The sequence below is a fragment of the Ischnura elegans genome, chromosome X (genome assembly GCF_921293095.1).
Source record: "Ischnura elegans chromosome X, ioIscEleg1.1, whole genome shotgun sequence".
Taxonomy (NCBI): Eukaryota; Metazoa; Arthropoda; class Insecta; order Odonata; family Coenagrionidae; genus Ischnura; species Ischnura elegans.
This window is the reverse complement of record NC_060259.1, coordinates 89,305,433-89,323,053: the sequence shown is the minus strand read 5'-3', so window position 1 is coordinate 89,323,053 and position 17,621 is coordinate 89,305,433. Positions and strand designations below refer to the sequence as shown.

At 37.5% G+C, this 17,621-nt stretch overlaps 1 protein-coding gene across 7 annotated transcripts in view; it reads right to left on the bottom strand.

The window, feature by feature from the left end:
- Positions 1-17,363, bottom strand: part of LOC124171645 (microtubule-associated serine/threonine-protein kinase 3) — an 831,728-nt gene extending 814,365 nt beyond the window's left edge. For 5 of the 7 annotated variants that reach the window (XM_046550857.1, XM_046550862.1, XM_046550859.1 and 2 more), the window contains exon 1: positions 17,297-17,363. The gene's annotated coding sequence lies outside the window, so the exon portion shown is untranslated. The remainder of the gene's footprint in view (positions 1-17,296) is intronic. The other 2 variants (XM_046550860.1, XM_046550864.1) reach the window with 1 other exon arrangement.
- Between the last annotated feature and the right edge of the window lie 258 nt (positions 17,364-17,621).

Genomic DNA, 17,621 nt, shown 5'->3' with positions numbered 1-17,621 from the left:
ACGCATCGTGCGTCATAAATCCCGAATAATGTTGATATAAGGTATAAAATGGAACTCTTTACACAAGAGATAAACAGAAGTAGTAATTGCATTCTAAAATGTTTACAATTGGCCAAAATATTTAACTATTTTAGCTATAGGATATCTTCCAGATAAGAATCAACAATTTACCTCCACCAAGCCCAAAAGTTATCCTTTCAAACCCACATTAAACCCTTACCTTTATTGATAATAGCGCAGCTAAAAACCCAAATGGATAAATATGAAACTCTTTAATACAACAATTAGTGTGAAATAAACTCTCATAGCTGAGGAATTTACACATGACACTTTTAACGCAATATGAAAATGAAAATTTAAAACTTATATTAAAATTTTCAAAATAATTTTGGTCTCATGACGAAAAATGTTGATCCGTGCCAGGTGATTAAAAATGTCCACAGATTATGGTGAATTTCTCTCTGTATTCAATGAATACTGACTGGATTCACCTGCGCTCCTCATTGTAGAAAAGTAGGTAATACTTAAGAATGAAAAAAATGTTTTAGGTAAAACTGAATGGTTAGCCAAAGTGATCTCAAAGATTGATGCTGCAAGAAAGTAATAAATTCACTGACTACAATATTCGTGATCAAATCTATGGAATTTCATAAGATTTTTATTTACGTAAAAGCGTCGATTTCACATCATAACGGTACTTGCTGGAACAACTAAAGTTTTTTGAAAAGAATTTTTGTGCTTAAAGAAATCGATCCGCGGTAAAACCGACAAGCGTACGTTACTAAAAAGTCCATGAACAGTGTAAATGTGAATATTAATAACAAACGCTAATGTGATTTTTTGGAATATGCAAAGAAACTCCATAGTGCATATCACTATTTTACGTTGATTTGGCCCAATATTTAAGAACCGTAGTTCCTTGAAACGTTTGCCATGTTTATATTCCTGTATCGATAAAAGAAATATGTATGGCAGTTAGAATCCAATTCAATCAATTTCAAACGTTTTTGAGTGTTTGGCTAAGTTTGAAATTTCTACCTCCAAAAATGTCATTATCTTGATTTCTCTACCTTTGTCGATTTTAGCTTACTGCGTGACGGAAGTACGCGAATAAAATGCTATAAAATGTCTAAATACACAAGTATCTATCTAAATATTAAAAACTCCCACATGTAACACCTGTCGTGGTTCAATGAATAAGATTATCCGAAAACTAGAAATGAAGCTAGAATATGCAGTTCATCGTAACCCTTCACGTTATGCAACTAGCAAACCAGATATGCAAGAAGTGGCCTCCAGAGCGACAGGCGTAATGAAAGGTGAATACATCGAGGCCAGAGAACTTAAAAAACATAATTTTCTCCCTTTATATTCGATATAATATCTTTATTAAAATGGAGTGGTTCTTAAATTACTGTAGCTCTGAGATAGCACAATAAATAGTTTATAGCAGGCAAGTTTCTATTAATTCGTACTGATAAAAGGTTAATATAATTTTTATCCCAGTTTCGCTACACGCATTGTCTGAAATATAGAATAAAGTAGCCAAAAATAAAATTATCTATGATAGTAATAATTACTTTAAATAATATTTGATTATTTTTCAATTTTTCTGAGTCAACAGGTATTTGTGATCTTTCCCAATTTTTCTTACTGGTCCATACGGTTACGTGAATGCAAAAATAAAGCGCAACCATATTCTCTTCCGGAAGTCAACGTGTCTCTCGTCAAATCATTTCAATAAAAAATTTAATGACATTATAGACTGATTAATTTCGATTAAAGAATAAAAACACTATTATTATTACAAATAAAACTTTCCCCAACCCAAGAAAACCCAAATTCATCCGCAAGCAAGCAGCACAATCAGGGAAAAGGTTGCAATAGTTTAGTTATACCAATATCAGGGTAAAAATATTTCCCTATGTGCAGATGAATCAATTTCAACTTACCTATTCTAATATTTTTCATTTATGTAAAGTATTACTTAAGTTGGTTTAAGTTCACTACAGTTATGAAATATACATAAATTACTAAAAAATTTAAATACATACTTTTACCCATTATAATCTTTTAATTTTCCACCTCAATTATACAACTACATGTCCTATAAAGATGACTTTACGAAATTTTGAACCCTAAATCTTCTGAATAAGGAATTGAACACAAAAATAACTTAACTTGGTGTTTCAGGCAATTCAAAACCCACTCGTGAAAATTAAATACCCTTCAGTGACGAAAAAGATTCTATAAAATCAATGGGTTTGCTTTCATCTCATGATTTTAGCCACTGTTGCTAAATAAAGATAGCAGTAAAATATCTTCGGTGGAATCAAAAACTGAATAAAACAAGAGAAAGAAATGTTTTGTAATCACCTAGCTCCAAATGTGATTTACCTCTCGACTCCAGATTAGGGCTAAGTAAACATTACATAGAAAAAATGAAACTTGCTCAACTTCTATTGTCACAACTTCGTTAGAATTTACAAGGTATAAACAAGAAGAATATATAACGTAGAACAGGTTAATAGAGAATATACCGTTGATTGCTGCTGCTATCTTATTAATAATGAAAAATTAATTTATAATTATTTCAATCAAATTTATTTGCTACAGTTATTGAAGAAAAAGGAAAAGATATGCACGGAAAAATGTATCTGTGCCTTCAAAAAGTCGGATTAGACTAAGCCTGAAAATCTCTAGCAGAGAAATTTTACAAATATTTTATTGGAGATGTGGGTGGTCTTCTAATCTTTATGGTGTTATTTTGACTCCTTATCACCTTAAACACAATTTTTGGTGCCGTAGTAAACGAGAAAAACAAATATACATCATTTTCTTCAGAATTGGCACTCGAATGAGCTGGAGTAAGAGGCGTGGAGGTCGGCCTAGAATTAGACAAAACATAAAGCTATGAAAATCAACCCGTGAGTTGAAGCAGAGTGATAGACAGTCACGGCGGCTTAAAACACCAATCAAACGATCCACAATGATGGATTTTAAGATACAATATGGGAAATTTTTCTATTTTCCACGAAGCCAAAGAAATTTCATCGGCTGGTAAGTTGTCCAGATCAACGGAATTTGCGTTGGCAAGGCGGCTACTTCTTACCACTAAAACTCAACCTCCGACTTTCGGACTCGCAGTTCGACTCCCGAAGGCGGCAGAAATTTTTTCGAGACTACCCGTTACTTACTTGAGGGCGTAGTGATAACATCTTTAAGTATCGCACTCAGTTCCGCGGATGGAACGTAAATCCCTACTACTCTTGGCACCTTTTGTATAGAGTAGATTTTTGGCGATCCTGAAATTTCTCTTCACCCTTCCTCCCCATAAACGCCAACGACCTACGCGGCAGGAAACCTCCACTAAATTCTTATGAACCTCCCCTACCTCAGAATGTCAATTATTGCAGTGAGAGATGAAAATGATTTTAATTTTAAATCCATTCAGCATTTTTTTGGCCCTTCTCAACGCAAAGGAGTCGTCATCAGATCAAAGGATGGAATTAATCACCAATGGATTACAAACTGAAATGTAATTATTACTTTAACACGGGCGGGCTTATGATTCTCAACCAGAAAGTGCCACGACCCGAGATATTGGCTTCGAGATAGAAAGTTGTTCAAATTAATAATTATGCAGCAAATAAACTCTAGACGTATCAAAAAAGATTTATGACATGGTTAAATCAATTTGTAGGAGAAAAATAAAAAACAGCATGCTGATATACCAAAAAATGACATTGCAGAATATTTTCCCGAAGGTTATATATTTTATTTATATTCCTTCGCACTTCACGCCAGTATCACTGTTGAGTATTGCTTAGTGTTAAAACCCATTTTGAATCAAATCTAGTTAAATTGGCATGGTTATACAGTTGATTAATTTATACTGTGAAGGCTCGTTCTTTTTTCGATATCACTTTACTTGTCATCTTTACTCGAAGGATGGGAGCGATGGCGGCCATTTAAAAAGTTGGATGAAAATATTTCGTTATACTTGTTTTTATTATTTTTCGTTAAGAAGTGTATTATTTTTTTGTTAAGGAGTGTAACATTTTTTGTATTAAGAAGTGTATTATGTAATGTTTGTATTTGAGTGAAGTGAGAAAACCGGTGAAAAGAAAGTGATTAGTGTACTACAACCGTTCGAATAGCCAAATGAATCGCGAAATAGCAGACGATTATGGAAGTAGTGCACTGTGGGTAGGGAACAAGGTTATATACCCCTCGCCTCAGCGTAGGAGGATCTCTCTATCTCTCATGTCATCAGTTTTACTTTGCTGTCTGCCTCCTAAGCTGATACGAGTTAGCTGCGGTGCTGCCCGCCACACTACTCGTTGCCCATACTTGGCCAACTACCATTTGCAAGCAAAGAAAGCCAAATGAAATCAACTGTTCGTCCTACGAGAAGGAAAAAAGGAGGAACTGGGATAAGAGTCCACGACGCAAGGAAAACGAGGCCTGACATCAGGGGTCCTTCCAACAATCAACGAGGTGCTGATGGGCTGGCGTGTGTTTCAGAAATTTGCTCTCAATTTCATCCAACTCTGTATCCTGAATTAATTTCCTTGGAAGAGACTTCGCCCGGAGAACGCTCGTAAGAATCCTTACCACCACGTGTTACTTCCCCCCCATATTTCGTGTGTCGAACAACGTTGAGCAGAAACTCTGAGCTATCCTGTTTTGTGGTTTTGCCAATTCTGCAGAAGCAGTGGGACTAATTATTGAAGTCACAGTATTGTTCTTGTTCATCTCACCAATAATTTCAATTTGCTCATTTTTTTTCAAATGAACATTTAATAAAATCAGCATCAAACCAGTACATTTCCCGATTGTATTTTGAGGTGAAGCTGTTGGTGTAAATGTGCATTTTTAGGAGACAGCGTGTGGCTTGGTGTATTTTGTTTAGGAGATGGCGTGTGTTTTAAAAGGGTATTTGCAGGAGACGACGTGTGATTTTGAGGGTATTTGAGGAGAAGCCGTGTGTGTGTGTCTGATGTGGCAGGTGACGACGTTGGCTCATAAAACTTGGAGTTTATTAAACGTTATCGCAGAAATCACATGAGTATTCATAATTCAAAGGCTAACATCATTAATTTCCCACCCTTCGAGCGCATTACTAAAGACGTCAACGCGATTATCGCGGAACCCGGGTCAACCCTATGCATGCCCTTTTGATTCAATTAAAAGTCTGATTCCAGGGGCATCACTCGTTATTCCACGGCCCGGTTTCTTTAAGCCGAGTCAGCCGACTAGCAAACTCAGTTGTGTGTGGGAATCCGGATCATTCATCGTATAAGAAATCCCGGGGGAAATCCAGCATATCGGGAGGGACTGTGTGATGAGACCAGTACAATACTAATTATCTGTATTCATCATAGATTTCCATCCTGTTACCCCTGAAATTATTACTCTTTTAATTAACAGGTCAAACTGTTTACGAGCAATCAAAATATTTTAAAGCCACGCCTTTGAATCGATATTCGGAACGTGTAAATGTCAACATCTGCTCGCGGCCAAAGGCTTTGGGGCGCGCTCAAGAGCCGACGGATCGGAAAATCTCGCCTCGTCGCGTCCGCGGCTCTTCGCCTTGCCCTGCGGAAGCTGCAGCATATGGAGAGGGATGAGCAGGAGGAGGAGCGACAGATGATGAAAGGGTCTCTCAAATTATGTTTTTTTCCCCACACACCCCTTCCCGAAATGAGGGAATGTACTCCATCGATGGAGTATGCGTCACAAAAGGGATTGACTCTTCTTGTGACTTCCCTCGGCTCTACTGCGGCCGTATCACTCGAGGGAAATAAAATTCTCATCCGCGTCAATCGAATACAGAGGGTAGTGGCGGCCGTCGATATCGTGCTGCCCGCATCACGAATAAAAGATTATTCGCAGGGCGGAGCGTGAGGGGAAGGAACACGGCCTATTTATCAGCACCAGCATCGCGACCAGCACCGCTGGGATGCACATATCCCGAGTCCTACTTAAAGGGTAAGGCACGCCAGAGCTCCAGGCACGCAGACCGAGACTAACTGCGTAATATACTCGTCGAGACATTTATGATAAGTGCGGAGATAAATTCCACGAATGTATGTTTCCAACTCAACATACTTTTATGATCTTTAATTCATTATTTATAGGCTGTCATTAATTCTGCGTAATGACGCTGGGGTTTTCTCTCCATTCGGCGTGGTTTACATCTATGTATTGTAATAAGTCTTACGCACTATTTCTGTCGGTGTTATTCATTCATTATTTTATGGGCTCCACCCGAAGTTTAATTTGTATAGGTGAGGGTAGAGCTTACTACATAGTGAGGCGCAAATTATAAGTAAATGAACGTCCTATGGAAATTATGAATGATATGATCATTAACGTTATGAAAATTAAAAATGCACACATAAATCTAAAACGCACATAAAAATTTTAATTGTTTATTGCCTATTTCATCAGTATGAGTGGGTCACTAACGTCGGCGAATGCTTCGTAAACCTGATTGATTGCGTGATTGAAATCTACGTGGATTGTAGTTTCCTTGACTAATCTGCTCGTTTGGCGAGTTAACATTAGTGAATAACATTAGTTACACATTAGTGAATATTATTGTGTTCAGTTAATATAGCTGTATATCGACGCACTAACGTCCTTTCCAACTTCTGAGAATCCCAATTTTTGCTCAAAAAAGGAGCAGGGCTTTGGGAAATTTATTTCTTTCAAAAGCCAAAAACTTGTGAATTTCGCCCTTCCAGGATAGAATGGCCAGTTGCTTTTCCCGTGCTCCTTCACGCTCCAAGTGTATTTTTTTGGTTTTAAGGCACCCTAAGGCTTCGGTCTGAGTTTGCACCCGACACATCCCAAGTGGCCAATGGTCAAGTGCTCAGCTTACACGCATCCAATTTTATCCACGGAACGATGAAATCCTAATTTTAAAAGAAAAGATGATTGCTACCTGGTAGGTTCCTGGTATTTGGAGTGGACGACCGACAGCTGAGGTCATTTACGCCATGAGGGAAGGGGTAGGTAAGGAGGGGTGGAGAGAAACCTGGCGTCGGCATTACCCTGCTCTTAAAGAAAGGTGCCAAGGGGACCACGGCTTAACGTCCCATCCGACGGACGGAGTGTTGCGCTTGAAATGTCCTCCACACAACACTCAAGCAGGGATCGGGCAGTCTTTTAAAATTCTTTGCCGCTGCCGGGATTTGAACCCGGGCCCACCGGGTGAGAAGCCAACACTCTAGCAACCACACCAACCCGATCCCCATTATTGCTACCTTATTGAAAATCAAACTTAATAATGGGATAATACATGTGCATTCATTGTTCTGTTTTCCTGAGCTCACTTGACAACTGTCATAGCATTAAATAATCGTAGCAACAATAATCATAGCGTTAAATATACCGTAACAATTTATTGAAAAGATGCAGCGCGAACAACGATTTGGTGCGGCAGTAGAAGCATTTGCTTTCAATGTGTAATGCAAATGTTCAAATTCTAAAAAAAAGTGATGATTTTCTCAGAAGAATTTCATTTTTTAAAGACCCAATCCCCACTGAATTAATTTGTGAAAAAACATTTTCACCCGTTGAAAGGAGTGCGCTGTTCGTCATATTGTGCGTTTATCCGCTATTTTAAGGAACCTGTAGTTTTTATTACACGAGCGGTTTATCTCCAATCTTCGCTAGTGCTAAGTATTTCTGTTGAAAAAACACTCCTACGATGACTAAAATGCAGACGAAAAATTGACTAAATGTATATTTTGCGGATTAACAATAAAAAAAATAGGAGAAACTAATCCCAATTTTGTATTTGAAATAAAGCATAAAAATTTGTATTTCACTCTTACAAACAAATTACTTAAAATTCATTCCACTTATATGTACACGGTAAATAAAATTACCGGTGGAAAGAAAATTGACAGGCACCCTCATTCCCGTGAAAAGTAATTTTATGAGGCTAGTAAGTTTATTTTATAAGTAAAAGTGAAAAGTAATTTTATGAGGAGGCGTCAAATTACTCTATTACCATCTGGATACTAAAATATTGCAAGGAGAGTAAATTTTAAATATTCTCACCTACGAGCTGCTCCATTATACATCTAATTAAGAATAAGAAAATGCGAATCATTTATTTAGTTTCATTTTCCAAATTTATATTTGAACTTATAAACAGCAAATAAGTCTACGTCAGCCTATTTAAATCGCCCTCGAAAGAGTGCTCCGACTTCTTTGAAGCTTGAGTTTATACCCGATAAGGTAGTCTACGTCATTAATAAATTAGCTAAATTGTATTGGATGTTGAAAGAAAGGAGGAGATTTTATTACAAAATAATATCTCCCAATCCTGGGGAAATATTGACCGACTTCACGAACAGATATAAAAAAGGAGAGTACTTGGATCAAATAGGGCTCAAATAATATTTTTTGGCCTAAGGAATAATTGAAGATAGCCTGCTATTAATAAGTCTTTAGTAAATATGGACATCAAAGTTATGGACATGTGGTTCAGCCCTGAACAGATGTGTGTTCTATTTCCAAATCATGCCGTGACATTTAAGTAGCTTCTTAAAATTTTATTTGCTTAGAATTTGTTCGATAATTAAGAACCACTGAAAAATTAATATTACACTTTCGTTAGAATACCGAAATTGCTTGTTTTCTAAGTTTAGCCAGCGTGTTATATTTGCTTATCAGGATTGAAGCCTACTATAAGGTAGGTGAGTTGAGAAATATAATGGCTAAAATAGTTGGTTTCTGAATAAATAATTACCCAAACAGCAGTTAATACCTTTAGTTACTCGCTTTAACTGGATCTTATTTTTAAAAACTCATTTTTGAATTGATAAAGACGATTACTTCAAATGCTTTTCAAATATAATAAATATCCCTGAATATCTAAGCAAATATGCCGCTAAAAGTATTTTACCAGGCCAATTCAAGAGAAAATATCAACTTCATTGTGCTATCTTCAATTGAGCTGTAAAACAAAAACTCGGTTATTTGAGGACAGAGTAAACCGGAGAAATGAAGCCAACCAAACGTCTAATGGAATGTAAAGCACAGGAAGGAAACATTTTATTAAATATTTAAAATATAAGAATGTAATATTTCATTTCTTCAACACCTTGGTGTAAACAGTTGGTTAAAAATGTAACACTGCTCGTTGTAATTCCGACTAGTCAATATGGAAAATGCACAAATATTCTTTAAGCCTCCAATAACACTTTTGGTTATAGTTCTTAAATTTCCCAATGAGATCGTTTTCCTCCGTCACCAACTGAACTCGGTATCAGGTTATCTTGACCATTGGTGCTTCCGGAAACGTTGGTGCTCCGGGAAACGGAGCTGGAAGGAAGTAAGCTAGTGTTACAGGAAGTTTATTTTCACCAGAGTAGTAGATAACATATTAAAATGAGAGCCCATAGAAAAAATGTATGTAGAAGTGGCTTATTTAGAAAGGATCTTCTCCTTCATGGGACAGAGATCAGCTCTTACAAAAATTCATTTTTATCTTTTTTTGTGCAAAAATTCTTGCGAAGAATCGTAAAATGCACTCCTGTTTTTTTCACTTTGTACTCAGTAAATTGTACAATTTTTGAGTAAATTTTATACTTAAATAAACTATGTAACTTTTTGTTTCTACGTACGGCATTGACATATGAGGGCCTGTGATTTAATATATGAGGATCTATTAATAACCGGTCAATATCCTAGAATGAACTAGGGTAGAATGCTCTTTGCTTGACACCCCCCAGTTGTTGGCACTTAGTAATAAACTGTGTACCATTAAGAGTCAGAGAGGCATTGCAACATTGTTGCTTCTGCATTTAGAAGCAAAGGCGTTTTACTTGATATATATCAGCTGTTTCGTCCACCCTACACCATTTGAGAAGTGACTACGGACCATATCGCCACGTGCTCCATTTTCTCTGAAGAAACTGGAGGTTTCCTTAGCGGCGAGTTAAAAAAAGAACTTCATTTGGATGTGTTTTTTATCAATACCAACCCATTAAATTGTATGAAACTTTGACGTTTGTAATGGTAGTAATACCACAATGACTGTAGTTTTACTCATTGCCTGTTATAGTCAGTGAAAATTATTTTTTTGCATGGAAATCACTAGTATATAAATATTGTTAATTTTCAATCATTGGCACGGGGTGCCAAGTATTGTAAATTTCAGCAACTACAGTTATATATTTATATTGTTCGATAAATTCATTGTCCTGCTAATATTTATGTATAATATATATTTTGGCTCATAGAAATTAGTGCAACCAGTACTTGGCATGGGTGCCAATAATTGGATAAAGTAAAATTGATAATGTCTAAGAAATTCTCGAGCAAAATAACCGCAGAAATCCTATTAAGGACAATATTCCTGGATATAAGTGTTATCACGGCTTTTTACGCAGGCACCCTGAAATTTCTCGCCGCTCATCTGAAGGAGCACCCTCTACAAGTGCATGCGTGAGCGAGGAAGATATCACCCAAACAGCACATACCTACTCGAGGAAACTGAGTCGAAATTTGGTTTAAGGAATAAGTCAAGAATTCGCCCATTTTTACACGTGCACTTGCTGTGTAAATTTGGTCCAACTCCCTTGACTCTTATATACAAAAATTATAAAGATAAATGTGGTAATGCATACGCTCTGGTCAGCAGTAATCTGAACATGATGAAAGTTTCAAGATAGATGATTCAATTAAGTCGTCCACCTTAATGCCAGCAAAATTTTCCAACGAAATCTGGTTAAAATCATTTCACGAATCATAATTCAACATATATTACAGGTGTATATTTTTAATTAGGACTATATATATATGTTCCATTTGAGACATGATCGAGTTAATGATCAATTGCAACTAGAATGTTGCTATCAATTAAAAATTCTCAGTATGTAATTTCGAGTTATTTCCGTCATAGCCTCGCACCACGCGAATTGAACGCTAGGAAAACAATCACGTAACGATATAACTTGCGCCACTCGAACTGGAAACATCAACGAAATCAAAAATTCGGTAATTCTCTTTAAACTAATGTGCTTGCGCTCTGTGAAACGACTTGCGGTTTAACCAAGGTTTTGTGGTTTTTTAAACTATTCAGCAGTACTTTTTAGATCCATCCATCATCTCATATTCGCTATCATCCTGTCCATTATGTCATTCACATTATTTTTCATATCATCACCACTTTTTTGCCACATCATTACCACTCGTGTTTCGTACTGTACGTATTTCCTGATGAATTATTTTATACTGAGGAACCTTTTCCTGAGACAATAAATGAATTTTTTTGAGCAAACATGTTTCCTATGTCTTATTACCTGTTTAGTATAAGTGAAGTGCCACCGTTTGCGTGGTCAATGTCATTTTCCGGTCATTAACTATACTATTTCTAGAATACCTAACCCTGGTGGAGAAAGGAATAACTACAACGGTCCCGTTATTAGTTTCCTGTGCACACACGTGTATTATCCGGTTTTTAGCGGACATAAGACCATTTATGCAGCAGATTTATTCCGTTTTTACTCCGGTAATAACGGTTTTTATACGAGATAAAACACGTGTAATACACGGCCTATATGCCAGTTTGCGACCGCTTGTGCTGGATGGGCAGAGGATGGTTTAAATCTGTGGAGGGCATTCTTAAAGAAGAGAACAAGTGTGATATCGTCTCTGGTCCGAATAGGGTGTTTCATAGTGACAAAAATAATTTCATATGACGCCCTAGAAAGAACGTAGTGCTCGCCCCCACTGTATAAAATTTTTTGCATGAAATAGAACACAGTCAAGCGTAGGCAACGGTAACCATCCTTTGTACCTTTTTAGCCTCCGGAAAAACCTGTCCTCCGATGATTATCTACCCTCTACAGAGGATCCCAAATAAAATAGCCCAAAAATTTCCTTTCCCTTTCCAGAAATGGGGGTAAGCGCGCAGCGACAATGAGTGAATGAGGTCAGATGTGTTTTTTGAATTTATTGGAAAAGTTATTCATCCTTATCTTTTGGAAAAAAACATTACCAGTAGCGTTGTTTGTTGATGGCCGCAAAACCTATACCACCTAAGTTTGCTATGCAAAGAACGATAAATTATTCTAATTGTTCTAGACCCAAATTCCACAAGAATATTGCAGCCCGCTGATGTGGCTGCCTTCACGCCAATAAAGAGTAAGTGGAAGGATGCCGTTCTCTACAACTTGTATAACTTGTCTATAACACACATTAATGGTTTCAGGGCATCAGGCATTCATTTAACGCGAACGCAATAGATTTTTCTAAGTGCCTAGGAAAGTAAGTGTGAATATTATACTTAGCATGTAAGTTGAACCCACTGCCGTACGATGATTTTTCTTTGACTGCTGGGGAAGAGCATTCAAAAGTATTCAATAAAATTTGGGAAACGAAAACCTTGGAGAGGAACTCAGTGGTTATATTTATTTAATATATGATACATTTAAAGAGAACCTGCGAAGTAGTGCATGCCGATAAATGGAGAAAGGGTTCCAATAACAGTGATTATTGGACTTTTTAAAATAATTATTATAACAAATTAGCTGTATGCAAAGCATAAAACGCTTATATTAGAAAAATCAAGCAGCATGCCTCTCAGATCTAAGGCAGGTTTTGAACAAACTGAAATGTCGATAAAATGGTTACAAGAGTTGTTTTTTTTCTACGTCATCATCATTTTCTACGTCATGATCATAAACGTGCCAATATCTGGGTAGTTTACCGTATAAAAATACAGTATATCATAAACTAGACGCACAAATACTAAGTTGCTCTGTAAAAATAGGTCTCTCCTTCATGGAAAATTAGTAAAAAAAAATTCAAAATGGGTGTAAAGTTTCCGAGAAATAATTTGTAGGCAAGCAGGAAGGGAATATTGATTCAAAATCTATGATGGAGACGGATAAAATTTGCATGAATTCCTTTTGTGTATACTACAGTTTAACTCACGTGATCAAAATTGTAATTTACCAATAATGTGAGAACCTCAACCTCATTGACCAAAATGAGGAAGAGAATCAAGTCCATAGCCATTATTTCACAAGTTCCATAGTAATAGGTTTGGCTTTTCAATGGGACAAAAAATTCCAAAACGGATACAAGGTTTTCTGACGTTTGTGAGACATTTTTTACGACGTAAACAAAATTGCAGTCATCCGTCCATTTAAGGACCCCACTGATGATAAAAAAATGAGGAGGAGAAACATTCATGACGACGCATTGCAAAGATTCACTCTCCGAGAGTGCTCCACCAGGATTCGAGTTTCCTTTCAGGGAAGAGCATTTTACGTGCGCTGCAGTGCAGTTGCACTGGAATTGGAGTGACTTTAATGTTTGCGAAGACAACTAGTCGCAAAAATTCCCAGTTGGACCAAAAACTGAAGAGTACAGTGACGATAAACAGCTGCGCTAAAAAAACTAGACGTTTCATCAAAAAAGCAGTCACAGTGCCTAATGCACCACAGCGATTCCCTATTCGAACCACAATAACGTTTTTAGGTCCTAACGTATGCCTCAATATTTTTCCAGGGTAAGAGGTGATAATTCGTATTCTATTCCTTCACACCTCTGTTAAAATTGTCCGAAATATCATAGAGGAAACTAACTGGATAAAGTTATCCAGAGTACGAAATAATTCATACTAGCATTTCCATTAAATATAAAATGGTGAACTAATTCCTCTCCAACTTCCTAAAATCCTTCATGCATTTAAAATTTTAATAGCTGCAACAATCAGAGTGTGTAAATCGCTAACTTCTAAAATAAAATTCATTAATAAATACACAATAAACCCTAAAGTCAGAATTCAATAAGTTAGATAACATGTAATCAGTATTTTCCTAAGAAAAGCGACTTAACGTTCAGTATGGCTGTATTAAATATCCCTGTCGTTTTATTCATTGACACTGAAGTATATAAATTTTTAACAATTTTAAATTGCGCATTTTTTAATAGCTGTACAGCCTAGCAGCAAAAGAGGGACACGAGATGAAGGGGTAAAAAGATATATTTAAATTAGCAATAAAATTGAAGGTCATAGACCGCTAACAGTTTTGAAGATCGTATCGTGGTGGCCATGTCAATTTGCAGTAATGCGAAGTGTATTCCTTAAGTTCAACAGCCAACTTAAGTTATCGTTTGAATGTTTTGTTAACTTGGCCAGAATAATTAAATTTAAGTCACTCAAAAGATTAGAGTTCTAATTCGCCATGCTTCAATAGTAATCAGGGAGAATTTTATTGTTTTTAATGTTTTTCGAAAATATGTAAATCACAGGTTGCCCTATTCCAAGTGCAATATAAGAAAAAAACACGGAGTAAAACAGGCAGCCTTCAGTAATTCACGGATATCTTAATGGTGCAGGGACGAGAAAAGAAACAGCGACCAAAAATTTCACTTTGTCACTGCGGTGAGAAATTAGAAACTTGTTATCCACCATTAGAATTCGATTAGAAGTTATTGGTTGCTCAGCAGAAGAAACTTTTTGAATTAGCAAAAATAATTCACAATTTAAACATTGGTGAGGTTGAATATTGAATTTAACTAACTTGACAGAGCATATTAAAATCGTATAAAATGCAATAATCTTGCAAAATAAAATCAAAAATCAACCATAAATTTTCAACCAAGGTATTCTATTCCCGAGACTGCAACAAGAAGTCTATGTAAGAACTCCGCTCCACGCCAAGCAGCTCCGCAATCGATGCACGGTCCGCATCCGTAGCCAGACCGTGGAAAACGAACGCAAACATCGCGAGTCAGACCGTGGAAAAATGTAAGGGATCGGATGGGCAGCGTGTAACAAGTAAAGAAGCAAGGCGTTTGGCTGTGTTTACATGTGATCAGGGAGCGCGGCCGCCCACGTGGGCTATGGCGGGAAAGGGCGGGTCAAGACGCGGGAAGGGCGAGGCCCGCCGGCGGGAACCGCGGATTAAATGGAGAATGAGCATGGAGAGAGGACAGCCATCGAGTAATATACGTGAGTGCACTCATGGGGGTATGTGCGATTGCCAAAAACTCAGACCAATATGGCACCAACTACAGCATTATCATAGAAAATGGAAAAAGTTGGCAAATGAAATACTAGTAAATTGATTCAATTAAAATCGTATTGCATCTTCTTTTTCGTGGTTATTAAATTTCCTCTCACGTGAATTACATGTTTTCGCATCCAGCGGTGGTGCGGTCACGTATTTTTGCATTGTGAATTTGTGACTTTACTCTTTGAAATTATTTTGGACTATTTGCATCAAGTTCCTGCGCTTGCAAAAAAAATAAGTTTCATACAAATTTAGACACACATATATGTGCATAGTTAAAATTTGTATTTAAAAGCATTCATAAGTTCTCGAGTCATGTATGTTTAATTACATACTTTTACCCTCCCCGCAAAAATGCTGAAAATGGTTGGCAATATGTATAGGGTGCCGGACCAAAAAGTGCAAATAGAAATAAAATTTCAAATCGAAATAAACAAAATCATTGCTGCCAGTCAATCAGATACAACATGCATCAAGTAATCCCGGATTTAACGTTTCAATCCTCTTCGTAAGCGCAGAATTCGAAAATCGTTCTCGCTTACATATACTATGAGATCACATGGTGAGCACTAGCCCTCCGCGGTGAGTAAAGGGCCAAAAACTGCGATGCACCGCAGAATGAAGTGAAACCAAGTTTAAAATCATCAATTAAAATGTTATTGCTATGCCCACACCAGGAGAAAGTAATGCTGGCATGAGGTGGAGAAAATAAATAGCCAAAATGTGTACAAGACAGGTAAAAAAATACGTTTGGCTCATCAGCGCTACTGTATTAAAATATTTCTCTTAAAAATTGAAAACATGCCATTTAGTCTCACACCATTACTACTACTACCTTTAATGTAAACGACTGCATGGCACGCATAAAACCCCCAAAGGATGCCTAAAATTACAACTGACAAATAGTTGCATTGATCTGACAAGGCTCTACGTGTAACCACGTTAGTTTTGAATTTTTTTACTTCTCTCCGTTGCATTTTTAATGGCCTAATTAAGTTGCCTTAGATAGTATTATATTTCTTGCTGTTTTTTCCTCTAATATATAAGATAATTAATTTTTTCTTTGTATCATACATAATATAGGAGAAATAAATGTCAAATGAGTTGCTCCAAAAGGTGTAACGAGTAACTCGTTTGGGCTTTTGGAGCAACTCATTTTACATTTGCCTCTCAGGGCCGTTTAGCTAACTCCCTCACATTCAATAATATAGGAGCTGAAAAAGAATCATTCATCTAACTACTTTTAAAACAAATTTAGTGAATCATATGATCCCGTGAGGGTGTATTTGAGACATTAAAAAAATTAATTAAAATTATTTACATAGGATTTCATTCAGAGATTCTGGTTCCAATTGTTTGGTAAATTCATAAGAATTTGCTATGTTTGAACTCGTCATTCCGACGACTCGCTTACGGAAAATGAAAATTCAAAGCACAACAAAGTCCATAGGTGTAGTCAACCAATCATATCAACCTCTCGCCATTAAAACCATCGAAATAATTCCGTCAAAATCAAGCACCACCCCATGACTAAGTTGTTTACAACGGGAAATCATCTGTCTACGCATTTAGTCAAATCCGCCTATGCACAGAAGCGCACAGTTAACAGTGAACATACGTACACGGTGTCACATAACGAACTATATTTCGGATCACTTTTACGCGTTTTCCTAACACTCGTCCGCATTCCATACTCGTAAGCTGAAATCATGCGATCAGTGACCATTAGTGTCATGCTTTGGCAGGGATATGATAGGGAAAATGATTTCTTCAGTTATCGTTTTCTATATGGCAATGACATTTGACGCATCACTTCTGTTTACTAAGATCGTTATCATAATTATCTCTGGCCTTTTCACAATATACGTTCCATCACAATATATGTGCATACCCAGTGATGGAAAACCAGACGGCCTTAAATGATGGAAATAGGATCGTTTATCCTCGAATGAAATATATGAAACAGGCAAAAACGGATGTGAAAGAGAAGAAGCATGTAGGTGTGAAAAGATAAGCTGATAGGAGAATTGTGCGGTGAGCTGTCAATTGATTGGAGAGCAGTGTGAAACCAATCTGAGGATTGTTCACCAGTGATGCTGTTGATCCTTATCATTGCTGCCAGTTTTTAACATGATGACGCCCGAGAGCTATAATTTGAGCTGTCATTTCCGCCATCCCTGAACTTGTGCGAGGCTTAATGATTGTGGCGTTAGGGCCAGCGGTTGGTCAAATGGGCCACTCACCGGCTTCGGCTGCGGCGGAGGAGTGTTGCGGCGGCGGAGTCGGCGTCGTCGCAGGCGGGAGACACGCTGCCGGGTCCGAGCACTGCGAGGCACAACACGACACTGCGAAGGGCTCGAGTTTGATCATCGATCAGGACGGAGCGGGTGCGGAGGGGGGGAGGGGAGGCAGAGGGCGTGGGGGGGTGCCGTGGGTGCGGAGGGGAGGGGGACCTAGAGGGGGGTGTTGGAGGACCCCCCTCGGGGGGGGAGAAGGGAAGCACGCTCTAAAGAGAGTGGGGAAACAAGAAAAGGGAACAAGTGCATGGCGATTATTACGGGAGGCAAT